The 17,004-nt window shown below is 39.0% G+C and overlaps 2 protein-coding genes and 1 non-coding gene across 21 annotated transcripts in view; 1 reads left to right on the forward strand and 2 right to left on the reverse strand.

Moving 5' to 3' along the window:
• Nucleotides 1–17,004, reverse strand: part of RPL27A (ribosomal protein L27a) — a 288,193-nt gene that overhangs the window by 132,274 nt on the left and 138,915 nt on the right. The gene's annotated exons all lie outside the window — the stretch shown is intronic.
• Nucleotides 1–17,004, forward strand: part of STK33 (serine/threonine kinase 33) — a 216,665-nt gene that overhangs the window by 31,951 nt on the left and 167,710 nt on the right. The gene's annotated exons all lie outside the window — the stretch shown is intronic.
• On the reverse strand, nucleotides 16,804–16,919 carry LOC114672543 (small Cajal body-specific RNA 20). Its single transcript, XR_003722950.1, has one exon.

The raw sequence follows: 17,004 nt of genomic DNA on the forward strand, positions 1-17,004 counted from the left end.
AAGCAGAGAGTTATAACTTCCAGGGAGGTGGGGGGTGGTATTTTTGTTAAAAATGTGAAGTTTTTTAACCTTTGACTGCAAATCACGGTGAAAAACCTATATTCTCCATGTAGTGCTGATTAGATGGTGGCGAATCCATCTCCTGTACTTTCACTACTTTGTTGTTTTTTTTCCTCTTTTCTAAAATCCACTAATTATCTTACTAGGTGTTCTCTCTGTTGACTCGGTTTCTCATAAATGACACTCCTGGAGATGCCCTCTCAAGGGCTTTCTAGAGTCATAATAGGAAGAGTAGTGGGCAAACCAAAAGGAAGTTTAGGGATCACTAATTTGGTCTGTCAGTGTACTTTTGTCACTTTATTTTTACACCTGCAGGCAGCAGTGCTTCTGAGACCTTTTAGTCCTTTAAAGATAGCTTTGATCCTAGATCTCTTTCTGCTTAGGATATGTTTTTGAAGGGATAAGGACAGAATGTCAGCTTTCTTCTCCCAAAGGCACCGGTTGTTGAATTTCCCCTGTAATCTGGGACTTTCATCATTTCCTCCATGTTGATGGTGGTGCTAGACCTGGGGAATAGCATTTATCTTTTGTTTTTTGACCCAAGTGACAGGTTAATGGTGAAAGGTCCATCAGCTAAGAATGCTTTTAATAAGGCCTTCTTTTTTGTGGTTTAGCTAGGGTCCATCTATGGTTAACTGCAAAAAGTATTTCCCAAGTTCCTTCAGTCTTTTCTTCTGAAGTTGCTTGAAGGTAATACTTAGGAAGAGTACATCCACATGCTATACAAGGGCAAGCAAATGGAAAGTTCTCTTTCTATAGCTTTTTATCTCTTGGGTGAACCTTCGATTTATTTTGACAAAATAATACAGAATTCTTAACCTAGCAGTATAAAGTAACACCAGATTCACAAGGGCCAAACTCTTCTCAGCAGAGCAGGCTCAGCAGAATTGTGTAAGGCCAGAGTGCCTGCTTTCTTCCATAAGTCTTTGGGATTAAATTTACTCATCTCTGTTTTTAGTCCATCAATGCCGAAAGTCATCTCTCTCTTCTATTTGCTATTTCATAGAGAAGGAAGCCATTTGATGGGAATTTCCTAAATTCCCTACAACCAAATCTATATACCTACTTCCACCTGTTAGCATCCATCTTCCTCAGATAGCTTTCCAGCTGGCCTGCCTGCTACTTTCCAGTCTTGATTCTCTTACATCCTGCCTCTAAAGTCATATTTTACAAATAAAAATCTGATTATGCCACTCTTCTACTGAAAAAGTGTTTATTTGCATGCTTGTAGGATAGAGCCTCAAATCTTTAACATACCTTATGAGGCCCTGTAGATATTGCTCCTTGCCTAACTCACCATTTTAGACTGACAGCAATGTAGCTCTTCCCCCCGCCCCCCACAGTTCAGCCATACTGGTCCCTTTTAGTTTCCTCAAATCTGCCAAGTTTCTTCCTGGTTCCTCTTTTTGGAATGCATTCCTCACTTCCCCTGGCTAACTGATTGGTGTCCTTCAGGTCACTGCTTGTGTTATTCTTTCTGGGAAATCCCAATGTAGTCATATCTCTTGTAATTATTAAGTTAGTGACATTATTTTCCAAGTGTTATTACCAGGAAGTTCAGTTCTCACTCTTGAAGACTTTTCCTTCACTTTGTGTATTGTGTAAGATCTGGGGGCTCCAAAAGGTTAGTCTCATGTACCACATGGAGGGTGAACTCGAAATCTGAGAAGTACAATATAGCTGTTGCTGATAAAGACTGTTGCTGTTGAAGAATGGTCCTGCACAGCCCAGAGGGACTGATTAGTTGTGATGACCTGCCCAAGATGCAGACGGTACATTTTACATTCATATATGTACAGATTTACGTTCATACACTTAGTCATTGTTTGTCAAAGCATAATCTTGTGTCATCGTGGTTATAGGCTGGGTTAGAGTCACCCTTCCTCATGATCCCCTGGGCTAGATTGAGCTTGGGACACCAACCCAGACAACTCCTGCCTAGCGAGTATTCTTTTGGTGCCATTTGTATCCCTTCTTGCCAGAAGATTTTGGTCAGGGCAATGTTAGGTTTACTCCAGCAGCTAACTTTGAATACCAAGGAACACTCCCAGAAGGCCTATGGGCTTTATATCTCAAGAAAAAAGATAGTTATTGCTAGGTTATATGCCCAAGGAAGGCCCTACTTACCCAGATACAGAGTACTTACTCATTTTTGCAATCTGTCACTATGGGAGGTGACTTAAGTGATTCTTCGCAAAATAAAGTGAACTTCAAGGAGATTTTTGCCTCTCCTAGAACTGAGAAGCAACTCAGAGATTCTTTAGCTAGAATAATTTAATCCGTAACACTTGGGGACTCTAATCTCTGCTTAAACAGCTACCCCTTTACTTAGTTATTGATCTGCTATTCTTGTGATTTTTAAAAATAGTAATAGTCTGTTTTCCCCACTATAATACAAGCTCCAAGAGGGTAGGAAGTATTTCCGTCTTCTTTATTGCTGTATTTTCAGTGCCACCCAAAGTGCCTTGCACATAGTTAATATCCCATGGATATTTGATGAGTGAATGCATTTTAAGTTTTCCAAAGTAGAATTTAAATAGTAACTGTTACTTCTAAGAATTATAGAAGATATTCAGAAAAGTAAAGCCATGCTAACCATATTCCCTGTTATGAAACTAATTGAGAATCAACAAATAGAATGAAAAGCAAGCAAACAAAAAAATATCTGTGAAACTAGGAATGGCTCAGTTCCTAGCTATAGACTAGAATCTAATAGTATAATGAAATCAAAGGGGGATGCTAAAATCTGTTATACACCTGTTTAGATTGTAAACAGAGTGCAGATTTCACTGAAAGTGGGGGCCATGAATACCCTATCCTGTAAGGTTTTAGTGTTGGGACACGCCATGGGAAAACCTGGAAAATCTTCAAGGAATCCAGTGCAATATCTCAAAAAGGAGACAGAGAGAAAGAGAGGAGAGAGAAACAGGACAGTATCTTTTGATTTCTAACCTGCACTGAAGTGGAGAGGAAGAAAGAAGAAATGATAATGAGCTATGTAGCAGTTAACTGAATCAAATGAAAATAAATGAATAACTAATAAATTAGCAAACCAAAGCTAGTTATCTGCTTGACTCTAAGCATGCAGAATGAAGTACATTTCAGATTAAAAATTATTTTAGCCAACAATTTCTAGAAAAATACATCTGTATTCACTTAAAGAAATTAAAGGGGAACATAGAAGTTTTAGAAATTGGAGTTAAGGAAAGCAAGGCAATCCCTCTCTGGTGGTCAGAGTCATAGGATGTGAGGCTTTATAGCTGTTGGCAGCCATGTTCTGTGCCTTGTGGGAGAAACTGGTCTGTCTGTGATAGTGACAGCCAAGCCAACACATTGAAGCAGAAATAAGAGACAAAAGAAAAATAGCCCTAGTTGAGATAAGCTGTCCTGGTGGTGGTCAAGTCTGTGATTCCAGTTATCCCTGAGGCTCAGTTACACTTTATACATTTCCTAGAGTTCTATGAGGTACTACATTGTCTTTCTAATAAATTCTTTTTATCTAAACTATTTCAGGTTAGGCTTATGCCATAGATTTTCAACTAGGAATTCTGTACGATATGTAGATAATACAGGCAGGGAAGATCCAACATATGTGTTATTGGTGTGCCTGATAGAGAGTAGAATGAATGGACAATAATTTCAGATGTATAATGGGGAAAAGACCACTAGAGATTAAAGGGATTAGTAATCTGCAGATTCAAAGAATACAGAGTTCTAAAAAAACTGAAACAGGATGATCAATATCAAATAAGTATGTAACAGTCAAGTTAGTTCTGCTTCAAGATTAAAAAAAGAATTGCCAAGCATCCTGACAGAAAAAGCAAGTCACCAAAAGGGGGAAAATGAGATTGGTTTCTGACATCATGGTAATAGCCAAAGCCAGGAGGCAGTTTAACAGTGTCTCTTGGCCGGGCGCGGTGGCTCAAGCCTGTAATCCCAGCACTTTGGGAGGCCGAGACGGGCGGATCACGAGGTCAGGAGTTCGAGACCATCCTGGCTAACACGGTGAAACCCCGTCTCTACTAAAAAATACAAAAAACTAGCCGGGCGAGGTGGTGGGCGCCTGTAGTCCCAGCTACTCGGGAGGCTGAGGCAGGAGAATGGCGTAAAAACCCGGGAGGCGGAGCTTGCAGTGAGCTGAGATCCGGCCACTGCACTCCACCCTGGGCGACATAGCGAGACTCCGTCTCAAAAAAAAAAAAAACAAAAAAACAAAAAAACAAAACAGTGTCTCTTGAATTTTGGTGGACTGTGTGTAGGCAGGGAATAGTGTGACCCACAGATTTAATACCTGGTCAAGCTCTTATTTATACATAAAGATAACAACTAATATTCTCAAACATTCAAAGACCTAGTCCCTGAAAAAATGCCTCATGAGTAAAATTAATCATCTAAGTGATAAATAAAAAGAACTTGGGAATGAAGAAGCAGAGATAGGAAAGGGTTGAGAGGGCATATGGAATCTATTTAAAAATAGACCAAGTAAAGTCTGAATAACTGTGTACTATGAAAACAGAAGAAAATGTAAAGGCTCTAAAATTAATATTGAATAAAGGATTTATATAACAGATAAAGAGGGGGAAGGGGGAATAGGTAGAGGTTTATAAAAGCGTATGAACTCCCATTTATCTTTGTGGAGAGAGAGTCAGTAGATATAGCCCGTAGTTGATGAATTTGCTAGTCAGAATTGAAATCTAGGCACTGCCACATACCAGCTATCCATTCTCAGAAGAGTTTAAATCTCATAAGTAGTTATAGAATTTTCGTCTGTATCTTGGAGGTAATGATACTACTCACCTACTAGGGTTGTTGTAAAGATTAAATATAATAATGTGTGTGAGGTACTTAGAACAGTGCCTGGCCTGAAGTAAGCATTCAGTGAAAATTACCAATTATTTATTATTATTTTAAGGCAAAAACATGGGTAGATAATTTTATAATCTTGGGGCAGAGAAGGCCTTTCTAAGCATAACTCTCAACCTAGTGACCATAAAAGAAAAGATTAATTATTTTACTTCATAAAAGCTAAAAACTTAAAGATGGCCGAATAGTAATGCCTCCAGCTCCCAATGTGAGCGACACAGAAGACGGGTGATTTCTGCATTTTCAACTGAGGTACCGGGTTCATCTCACTGGGTCATGTTGGACAGTTGGCGCTGGTCCATGGGTGCAGCCCGACCAGCGAGAGCTGAAGCAGGGTGAGGCATCACCAGGGGGAAGGGAATTCCTTTTCCTAGCCAAAGGAAATTGAGACACACAACACCTGGAAAATCGGGTAACTGCCACCCTGATACTGTGCTTTATCAAGGGTCTTAGCAAACAGCACACCAGGAGATTATATCCCACACCTGGCCCAGAGGGTCCCACGCCCACGGAGCCTCCCTCATTGCTAGCACAGCAGTCTGAGATCTAACTGCAAGGCGGCAGCGAGGCTCCAGGAGGGGCGCCCGCCATTGCTGAGGCTTAAGTAGGTAAACAAAGCCACTGGGAAACTCAAATTGGGTGGAGTCCACCACAGCTCAAGGAGGCCTCCCTGCCTCTGTAGACTCCTCCTCTGGGGATAGGTCATAGCTAAACAAAAAGCAGCAGAAACCTCGGCAGAGGTAAATGCCCCCATCTGACAGCTTTGAAGAGAGCAGTGGATCTCCCAGCATGGAGGTTGAGATCTGAGAACGGACAGACTGCCTGCTCAAGTGGGTGCCTGACCCCTGAGTAGCCTAACTGTGAGACATCCCCCATTAGGTGCAGACCGACACCTCACACCTCACATGGTGGGGTACACCCCTGAGATGAAGTTTCCAGAGCAAGAATCAGACAGCAACACTCACTGTTCAGCAATATTCTATCTTCTGCAGCCTCCGCTGCTGACACCCAGGCAAACAGGTCTGGAGTGGACCTCAAGCAAACTCCAACAGACCTACAGCTGAGGGTCCTGATTGTTAGAAGGAAAATTAACAAACAGAAAGGACACCCACACCAAAACCCCATCAATACATCACCATCATCAAAGACCAAAGGCAGATAAAACCACAAAGATGGGGGAAAAGCAGGGCAGAAAAGCTGGAAATTCAAAAAATCAGAGTGCATCTCCCCCTCCAAAGGAATGCAGCTCATCACCAGCAACAGAACAAAGCTGGACGGAGAATGACTTTGACAAGTCGAGAGAAGAAGGCTTCAGTTGATCAAACTTCTTAGAGCTAAAGGAGGAACTACGTAACCAGCACAAAGAAACTAAAAACCTTGAAAAAAGATTTGATGAATGGCTAACTAGAATACCCAAAGAAGAGAAGTCCTTAAAAAACTGATAGAGATGAAAACCATAACACGAGAACTACGTGACAAATGCACAAGCTTCAGTAACTGAGTCCATCATCTGGAAGAAAGAGTATCAGCGATTGAAGATCAAATGAATGAAATGAAGTGAGAAGAGAAGTGTAGAGAAAAAAGAGTAAAAAGAAATGAACAAAGCCTCCAAGAAATATGGGATTATGTGAAAAGACCAAATCTACGTCTGATTGGTGTGCCTGAAATCGACGGGGAAAATGGAACCAAGTTGGAAACACTCTGCAGGATATCATCCAGGAGAACTTCCCCAACCTAGTAAGGCAGGCCAACATTCAAATTCAGAAAATACAGAGAATGCCACAAAGATACTCCTCGAGAAGAGCAACTCCAAGACACATAATTGTCAGATTCACCAAAGTTGAAATGAAGGAAAAAATGTTAAGGGCAGCCAGAGAGAAAGGTCAGGTTACACACAAAGGGAAGCCCAGCAGACTAACAGCAGATCTCTTGGCAGAAACTCTACAAGCCAGAAGAGAGTGGGGGCCAATATTAAACATTCTTAAAGAAAAGAATTTTCAACCCAGAATTTCATATCCAGCCAAACTAAGTTTCATAAGTGAAGGAGAAATAAAATCCTTTACAGACAAGCAAATGCTTAGAGATTTTGTCACTACCAGGCCTGCCTTACAAGAGTTCCTGAAGAAAGCACTAAACATGGAAAGGAACAAGAGGTACCAGCCATTGCAAAAACATGTCAAAATGTAAAGTCCATTGATGCTAGGAAGAAACTGCATCAACTAGCGAGCAAAATAACCAGCTAATATCGTAATGACAGGATCAAGTTCACACATAACAATATTAACCTTAAATGTAAATGGACTAAATGGTCGAATTAAAAGACACAGACTGGCAAATTGGATAAAGAGTCAAGACCCATCAGTTTGCTGTATTCAGGAGACCCATCTCACATGCAGAGACACACATAGGCTCAAAATGAAGGGATGGAGGAAGATCTACCAAGCAAATGGAAAACAAACAAACAAAAAAAGCAGGGGTTGCATCTTAGTCTCTGATAAAACAGACTTTAAACCATCAAAGATCAAAAGAGACAAAGATGGCCATTACATAATGGTAAAGGGATGAATTCATCAGGAAGAGCTAACTCTCCTAAATATATATGCACCCAATACAGGAGCACCCAGATTCATAAAGCAAGTCCTTGGAGACTTACAAAGAGACTTAGACTCCCAGACAATAATAATGGGAGACTTTAACACCCCACTGTCAACATTAGACAGATCAACGAGACAGAAAGTCAACAAGGATATCCAGGAATTGAACTCAACTCTGCACCAAGCAGACCTAATAGACATCTAGAGAACTCTCCACCCCAGATCAACAGAATATACATTCTTCTCAGCACCACATCGCTCTTATTCCAAAATTGAGCACATAGTTGGAAGTAAAGCACTCCTCAGCAAATGTACAAGAACAGAAATTATAACAAACTGTCTCTCAGACCACAGTGCAATCAAACTAGAACTCAGGACTAAGAAACTCAATCAAAACTGCTCAACTACGTGGAAACTGAACAACCTGCTCCTGAATGACTACTGGGTACATAACGAAATGAAGGCAGAAATAAAGATTTCTTTGAAACCAATGAGAACAAAGATACAACATACCAGAATCTCTGGGACACATTTAAAACAGTGTGTAGAGGGAAATTTATAGCACTAAATGCCCACAAGAGAAAGCAGGAAAGATCTAAAATTGACACCCTAGCATCACAATTAAAAGAACTGGAGAAGCAAGAGCAAACACATTCAAAAGCTAGCGGAAGGTAAGAAATAACTAAGATCAGAGTAGAACTGAAGGAGACAGAGACACAAAAAACCCTCCAGAAAAATCAATGAGTCCAGGAGCTGGTTTTTTGAAAAGATCAACAAAATTGATAGACCGCTAGCAAGACTAATAAAGAAGAAAAGAGAGAAGAGTCAAATGGACGCAATAAAAAATGATAAAGGGGATATCACCACCGACCCCACAGAAATACAAACTACCATCAGAGAATACTATAAACACCTCTACGCAAATAAACTAGAAAATCTAGAAGAAATGGATAATTTCCTGGACACTTATACTCTCCCAAGACTAAACCAGGAAGAAGTTGAATCGCTGAATAGACCAATAGCAGGCTCTGAAATTGAGGCAATAATTAATAGCCTACCAACCAAAAAAAGTCCAGGACCAGACGGATTCACAGCCGAATTCTACCAGAGGGTACAAGGAGGAATTGGTACCATTCCTTCTGAAACTATTCCAATCAATAGAAAAAGAGGGAATCCTCCCTAACTCATTTTGAGGCCAACATCATCCTGATACCAAAACCTGACAGAGATACAACAAAAAAAGAAAATTTTAGAGCAATAACCATGATGAACATTGATGCAAAAATCCTCAATAAAATACTGGCAAACCGAAAACAGCAGCACATCAAAAAGCTTATCCACCATGATCAAGTGGGCTTCATCCTGGGATGCAAGGCTGGTTCAACATACGCAAATCAATAAATGTAATCCAGTGTATAAACAGAACCAAAGACAAAAACCACATGATTATCTCAATAGATGCAGAAAAGGCCTTTGACAAAATTCAGCGGCCCTTCATGCTAAAAACTCTCAATAAATTCAGTATTGATGGAACATATCTCAAAATAATAAGAGCTATTTATGACATACCCACAGCCAATATCATACTGAATGAGCAAAAACTGGAAGCATTCCTGTTGAAAACTGGCACAAGACAGGGATGCCCTCTCTCACCACTCCTATTCAACATAGTGTCAGAAGTTCTGGCTAGGGCAGTCAGGCAAGAGAAAGAAAGAAAGGGTATTCAGTTAGGAAAAGAAGAAGTCAAATTGTCCCTGTTTGCAGATGACATGATTGTATATTTAGAAAACCCCATTGTCTCAGCCCAAAATCTCCTTAAGCTGATAAGCAACTTCAGCAAAGTCTCAGGATACAAAATCAACGTGCAGGGATCACAAGCATTCTTATACACCAGTAACAGACAAACAGAGAGCCAAATCATGAATGAACTCCCATTCACAATAGCTTCAAAGAGAATAAAATACCTAGGAATCCAACTTACAAGAGATGTAAAGGACCTCTTCAAGGCGAACTACAAACCTCTGCTCAGTGAAATAAAAGAGGACACAAACAAATGGAAGAACATACCATGCTCTCGGATAGGAAGAATCAATATTGTGAAAATGGCCATACTGCCCAAGTTAATTTATAGATTCAATGCCATCCCCATTAAGCTACCAATGAGTTTCTTCACAGAATTGGAAAAAACTGCTTTAAAGTTCATATGGAACCAAAAAAGACCCTGCATTGCCAAGACAATTCTAAGCCAAAAGAACAAAGCTGGAGGCATCACGCTACCTGACTTCAAACTATGCTACAAGGCTACAGTAACCAAAACAGCATGGTACTGGTACTGGTACTGGTACCAAAACAGAGATATAGACCAATGGAACAGAACAGAGCCCTCAGAAATAATACCACACATCTACAGCCATCTGATCTTTGACAAACCTGAGAGAAACAAGAAATGGGGAAAGGATTCCCTATTTAATAAATGGTGCTGGGAAAATTGGCTAGCCATAAGTAGAAAGCTGAAACTGGATCCTTTCCTTACTCCTTATACGAAAATTAATTCAAGATAGATTAGAGACTTAAATGTTAGAACGAAAACCATAAAAACGCTAGAAGAAAACCTAGGTAGTACCATTCAGGACATAGGCATGGGCAAGTACTTCATGTCTAAAACACCAAAAGCAATGGCAACAAAAGCCAAAATTGACAAATGGGATCTAATTAAACTAAAGAGCTTCTGCACAGCAAAAGAAACTACCATCAGAGTGAACAGGCAACCTACAGAATGGGAGACAATTTTTGCAATCTACTCATCTGACAAAGGGCTAATATCCAGAACCTATAAAGAACTCAATCAAATTTACAAGAAAAAAAAACCCCATCAAAAAGTGGACAAAGGATATGAACAGACATTTCTCAAAAGAAGACATTCATACAGCCAACAGACACATGAAAAAAGTCACGAAACAAGTGCTGGAGAGGATGTGGAGAAATAGGAACACTTTTACACTGTTGGTGGGACTGTAAACTAGTTCAACCATTGTGGAAAACAGTGTGGCGATTCCTCAAGGATCTAGAACTAGAAATACCATTTCTAGTCATCCCATTACTGGGGATATCCCATTACTGGGGATATACCCAAAGGATTATAAGTCATGCTCCTATAAAGACATACACACGTCTGTTTATTGAGGCACTATTCACAATAGCAAAGACTTGGAATCAACCTAAATGTCCATCAGTGACAGACTGGATTAAGAAAATGTGGCACATATACACCATGGAATACTGTGCAGCCATAAAAAAGGATGAGTTGGTGTGCTTTGTAGGGACATGGATGCAGCTGGAAACCATCATTCTCAGCAAACTATCACAAGAACAGAAAACCAAATACCGCATGCTCTCACTCATAGGTGGGAATTGAACAATGAGATCACTTGGACACAGGAAGGGGAACATCACACACCGGGGCCTATTGTTGGGAGGAGGGAGGAGGGAGGAATAGCATTAGGAGATATACCTAGTGTAAATGACGAGTTAATGGGTGCAGCACACCAACAGGGCACATGTATACATATGTAACAAACCTGCACATTGTGCACATGTACCCTAGAACTTAAAGTATAATTTAAAAAAAAAAAGAATTCGTATGAAGTGCTGACATGTAAACCCAAGGATATATAATGTTTACTATTGAAACCATTTACTAAAGAAAATAAGAGACATGGTTAGCTGAATAATCAAGCAAGTATTCAAAATAAAATTAAATTTAATAATAAAAAAAACCTAAAAACTTTTACATGACAAAATCACCATGACAAGAATCAACAAACAAATACCCAAGTGGGGGAGAATGATTGCAATATATTTGACAGAAGAAGGATTGATATCATTAATATTTAGGGATCACTGGTAAGTCAACAAGAAAAAGATGAGAAAAAATCAGTATGAACAGATATTTTACAGAAAAATTTTGAAAAAATACTTAGCCTCATTTATAATTAAGAAGGTAAAAATTAAAATAAGATGCTATTTTTCATTTACCAAACTGACAAAGATGAAAAAGTTCAAAAATATCTAATGATAGCATGTGGTAAAATGCACTCTCAGATCCTTTCTTGAGGGCGGTCTGACATTTATCAAAATAATAAATACACATTTATCTCTGCAGTGCTACTGCTAAGAGTATGTTCTACAAATATATTCATCTCAGTGTACAAAGATATATGTAAAAGGTTATTGCATATAGCATCATTTATAATAGAAACAATTTGGAAGCAATTTACTTGACTATTGATATGGACTTGTTAAATAATTTAGAATGCTTATCTATATTGGAATATTATATAGCCATTAAAACAAAAGATGTGTAAATATATATATGGATAATGAAAAAATGGTTAGGCTATAATACTTAGAAAAAGAGTAAGTTAGTGATAATAGGTATAGTATGAGCTTATTTACAATAATATATGATTTATACTTAGGCTGTATATATGCAAAGAAAATTTCTAGTATGTTACACAGAACCACTGGAAATGATAATCTCTGAGATGGAGAATGGAGATTCTATGGACTCTTCATTTTATCCCCTCTGGACTCTTTCACTTTTTATTGCAGCAATTATTTTCTAATTTTATAGTAATTAAAAGCAACCAAAAATAATATTTTAGCCGGTAGTGACTATGTTGCTTTTGAAAATGGAATTTAATATTCTGGGAATAAAATTATGGGGTAAAATAGTAAAACAAATAAGTAAGTTCAACTAATGTTTGTTCAACAAAGATTTAGGAAGCTCCTACTTTGCATGATGTACTAAACTGAGAGCTTAACCTGTGGAACAGATAATACTTGATAAATGCTAAAAATAGCGGTTCAGACATTTCTCCTAGAGGTTAAATTTTCTTAATTAAAACCAGATGAAATGAAGTCTGTTAGTGAACACTGTTTTTACTACATGATTGTCATGCACTGCCACCAACCTAGAAACTAGCACCAGGGGCAGGAAAAAATGCTAAGGTTTGTGAATTTGGCTATGCCATTTTGTTGGCTTTGTGCTTTGGTTGTCATAATATGGCTGCTGAAGGTGTTGGGAATGTGTGAGAAGGTATATTAGTGATAATGCTCATGATGACGGGAGAAGATCCTGTGTTCCTGAGCAAAAACTAGATTTGATCGAATGCTATATTTACCAGTGCTGTTTATATTTTGTTGCTTTAAAGGCAGCAATTTTATGAAGAAGATTGTAGTTTCATGGAGGCAAGTGGACCCCTACATTTTCTAGTGTTTGGTCATGTGAATTATACCAATCTATTTAGAAATAGTGGCTGTTTTCTATTAGAGAGTCTGTGATTCTTCAAAATCTTGTGATTTCATTGAACTCAAGACATTTGAGGAATGGGAAATGATTGCAGTATCCAGTTGGCATTAGCTGTTTGAATTTGAATACCCACACAGTCAGTCGTGCTATATTAACACTTGTTTTGAAAACGTGAATTTACTGCAACGCCATTGATATATTAGGAAGCAATTTGAGCATAAATGAATTTCGTGTTTGCCTTATCCATGATTTTGTCAGCAAGAAACACCAAGTGAACACAGAATACAGCACACAGTTGAACCAAGCCCAGTAGGAACACACAAAACGGACACATGTACATACCTGGAATATCTACCAGCTACCTCAGTTCACCACAAGTTTTGAGCCACACCCACTCACGTCTGGTGTCACACCTTTCCTTCTGATTTCAGATAACCTTCTTTCTGGCACCCATGATGAATTCAAAAGCTACAGTCTTTCAAATGTCTATATCTATAAGTAAACTTCAGGTCTTTTTTTCAAGGTAAGGTGCCATATATTTATGTTTCCTAACCATTTAACATGTATAAAAATACTATGATTTTTTATTAGGTTTCGTGTGTGTGTGTGTGTGTGTGTGTGTGTCACTGACAAAGATTTGGAGTTTTGTGTCCCTAGCTACATTTCCATTTCCCCCGTAAGTCCTTGTTTGTGCCATTTTTGCATAGTGTAGTGATTTTTAGGAATGTATTTCCTTATAGTGAAATTGACTATATCTCTCTGAACAAATTTATGCTGGTCTTTTTTCCTTTTCATTTTAAGTTTATGTAGTGCATCTGATTTGCAATAGTTGAACAAACACACCCCTGCAAACGAATGATGGAAATCTTATTTTTCCTTTTGCTGCGGGTAATTCATTGTACCAAGTTAGCTCAACATTTCTAGTTTTAAACCAACTTCTCTAGCTACTTATTGGCAGTTGGTTAGGCCTTCATGTGTCCTAGCAAATTGAGTGATTTTTCTAAGTTAAATTTTTGTGAAGGGCTGCAACTTGAGATAAGGTCCCAAATGCCTCATGTTGAACTCCTTTGGACTTCTCTAGACTTCTGTGACTTGAGGTTCATTACATTGCTAATCGTCTGTGTTCATTATTATATGAAGAAAGCCTTGCACCAAGTTTGTGGCATGAAGTAAGTACGTAGGTATAAACAGCATGTGATTGAAAACCAAGTATTTATTATTTGGAAGTGAATTACTTGTTTTTTTTTTTTTTTTTTTTTTAAAAAAAGCTTAATCATCTTTTTTGAGGGTTTTTTCCTACTCCAGTGATGATACAGATTAAAGTAAAAATCTTTCATTGAATGCTGAAGTTCCTTTTTGAGATTCTAACATGATATACATGAATAAAGGAGTTACAAGTCTATAATTGCCTTCTTTACATCTGACTTATAATGCTTTCTTGTGCCCAGGTTCTGTTCCTTATTCTAGTTCACTTAGTAGTTGCACTAGGAATTATTTCTGTAAAAATATGAGAGATAGGAATGTATATTTTGACTTGAATATTTGTTTTAAGGTTTTCTTTGGGTAAGTACAGGTTTTTATTCTGATTTTGGCACATAGGAATTCAGCTTTAAGTTGAAATTTAAGACTTCCTGACTTCCTTTTTGCCTGCCTGCCTGCCTGCCTTCCTGCCTGCCTGCCTTCCTTCCTTCCTTCCTTCCTTCCTTCCTTCCTTCCTTCCTTCCTTCCTTCCTTCCTTCCTTCCTTCCTTCCTTCTTCCTCCCTCCTTCCCTCCCTCCCTCCCTTTCTTTTCTCCTCCTCCTCCTCCTCCTCCTCTCTCCTCTCTTCCCTCTCCCCTCTCCCCTCTCCCCTCTCCTTTCTCCCTTCTCCCTTCTCTTCTCTTCTTTTTCTAGACAAGGTCCCCCTCTGTTGCCAAGGGGGAGTGCAGTGGCACAATCAAGGCTCACTGCAGCCTTGACCTCCCAGGCTCAAGTGATCCTCCTACCTCAGCCTCCCAAGTAGCTGGGACCACAAGCATGCACCATGATGGCCAGCTAATTTTTTGATTTTTTGTAGAGATGAGGTCTCACTATGTTGCCCAGGCTCAAGTGATCCTCCTGCTTTGGCCTCCCAAAGTGTTGGGATTACAGGCATGAGCCACCATGCCTGGTTTAAGATTTCTTTTAATTTTCTCTTTGAAAGAAAGTATCTTAGTCAATAGTAAGTGCATCTAGCAAAGAGGGGCATTACTATGGTGACACTAAAATCTGTTCTTCTCTTCTTCATTCATTCATTCTTCATAGAACAAATATTTGTTAGGTGCCTAATATGTGTTACATCATTTTAGACTCCGGAGGATATAATGATGAGCAAAAATACAGTCTTTCCCCTCACAGTCTAGTGGGGGAAATAGACTTTAATTAATTAGTGACCAAAATATATGCTTATAAATTGTGATAAGTGTTATGAAGAAAGTGTACAAGTTCCTTTGAAAGAGAACAACAAGGGGACCCAATTTGGATAAGTGATTTAAAAAAGGCCTTTCTGAAGAAGTGACATTTAAACTGAAGTCTACAGGATAAGGAGTTTACTGGAAGGGAAAGGGGGTGGAAGGATTTCCAGGCAGAGGCAAGAGGTTTTGTGATATCATTTTATAGTACTTATGACCTTTTTAGATGCTTATATAATTAGGTACTAGTCTATGAGCAAGACAGTTTATAGAGCTGTGTTACTGAAAAGATGCATATAAATTACATTTTTATAAATGAATTCCTGAATTCCTGCAGGCTTACATTATACTCACTGTGCTATATCATCTGCATTTGATTGATGTTCAGTTACTTCAATTACTGCTAGATTGATCTTTCTAAAGCACAACTTTGATGATGCTTTTTTCTGCTCAGAAATCTTTACCAGCTCCCCAATTACCCGATAAAATCCAGACTTCTTAGCCTCATGGTCAGGCCCTCCCTAACTGGCCCTAGTCTCAATATTCTATTTCAACTTTACTCCTATTTCTGAGGTACTCTCTTGGCCAACAGAACTTCTGGACGATCATGGGTGCTTTCTTATGTGCCCACCTTCACTTGCATTGCTTCTCTTTCCTTGCAATCTGTTCACCTTGTTCTTAGACTGCCCAAATCCCGTGTATATATCCAGGCCCATTTCAGATGTTAACATTTGATCTCAGTGTCTTCTCTGATCACCCCAGCTGGAAGTCACTTCTTTTTCTTCTGACTTCTTATGCCATTTTTATTTTTACTGTTCTTTAGGTACTTTTCCCTTCTTGTTTTTAAAAAACTTATTATTTTTAATTGACATCATAATCGTATACATTTGTAGGGTAGAATGTGATGTTTTGATACATGCACACAGCATGGAGTGATTAAATCAAGCTAATTAACATATCCATCACCTCACTTTTTTTGTGGTAAGATAATTAGAATTTACTTTCTTTATTATTTTTATTATTATTTTTTAAGATGGAGTCTTGCTCTATCACCCAGGCTGGAGTGCAATGGCTCAATCTGAGCTCACTGCAACCTCTGTCTTGCAGATTCAAGTGATTCTCCCACCTCAGCCTCCCAAGTAACTGGGATTACAGGCGCTCACCACCACACCCATCTGCTTTTTGTGTTTTTAGTAGAGATGGGGGTTTCGCCATGTTGCCCAGGCAGGTCTTGAACTCCTGAGCTCAGGCAATTCACTCACCTAGGCCTCCCAGTGTGCTAGGATTACAGGCAGGAGCCACAGCGACCAGTCAGTTTCTTAATTCTTTTTAAACGTGCAATATGCTATTATTGACTATAGTCACCCTGCTATGCAATAGATCTCAAAACATTCCTCTTGTCTACCCTTTGACCAGCAGTTCTCCATTCCTTCCCTTCTATTCCTCCCAGCCTCTGGTAATCATCATTCTACACTCTACTTCTATGAATTTGACTCTTTTAGGTTCTACATATAAGTAAGATTGTGTGGTGTTTGTCTTTTGTTTTCAAATGCCCAAGGGAGGTAAACAAGGCTGCCCAGATAATGATTCTCAAGGGCTATCTTGGCCTCCAACCCTGGCTGAAGAGAAAAAAGATCCCCTATGGCCCTGTGGGAGAGAGGTCCTCTGTCTTTCTGTGCCTGGCTCATTTCACTTAATTTCACTTAACGTAATGTCCCCCAGGCTTATCCACAGTGTTGCAAATGACA

The sequence above is a fragment of the Macaca mulatta genome, chromosome 14, assembly GCF_049350105.2.
Source record: "Macaca mulatta isolate MMU2019108-1 chromosome 14, T2T-MMU8v2.0, whole genome shotgun sequence".
In the NCBI taxonomy this organism is placed as follows: Eukaryota; Metazoa; Chordata; class Mammalia; order Primates; family Cercopithecidae; genus Macaca; species Macaca mulatta.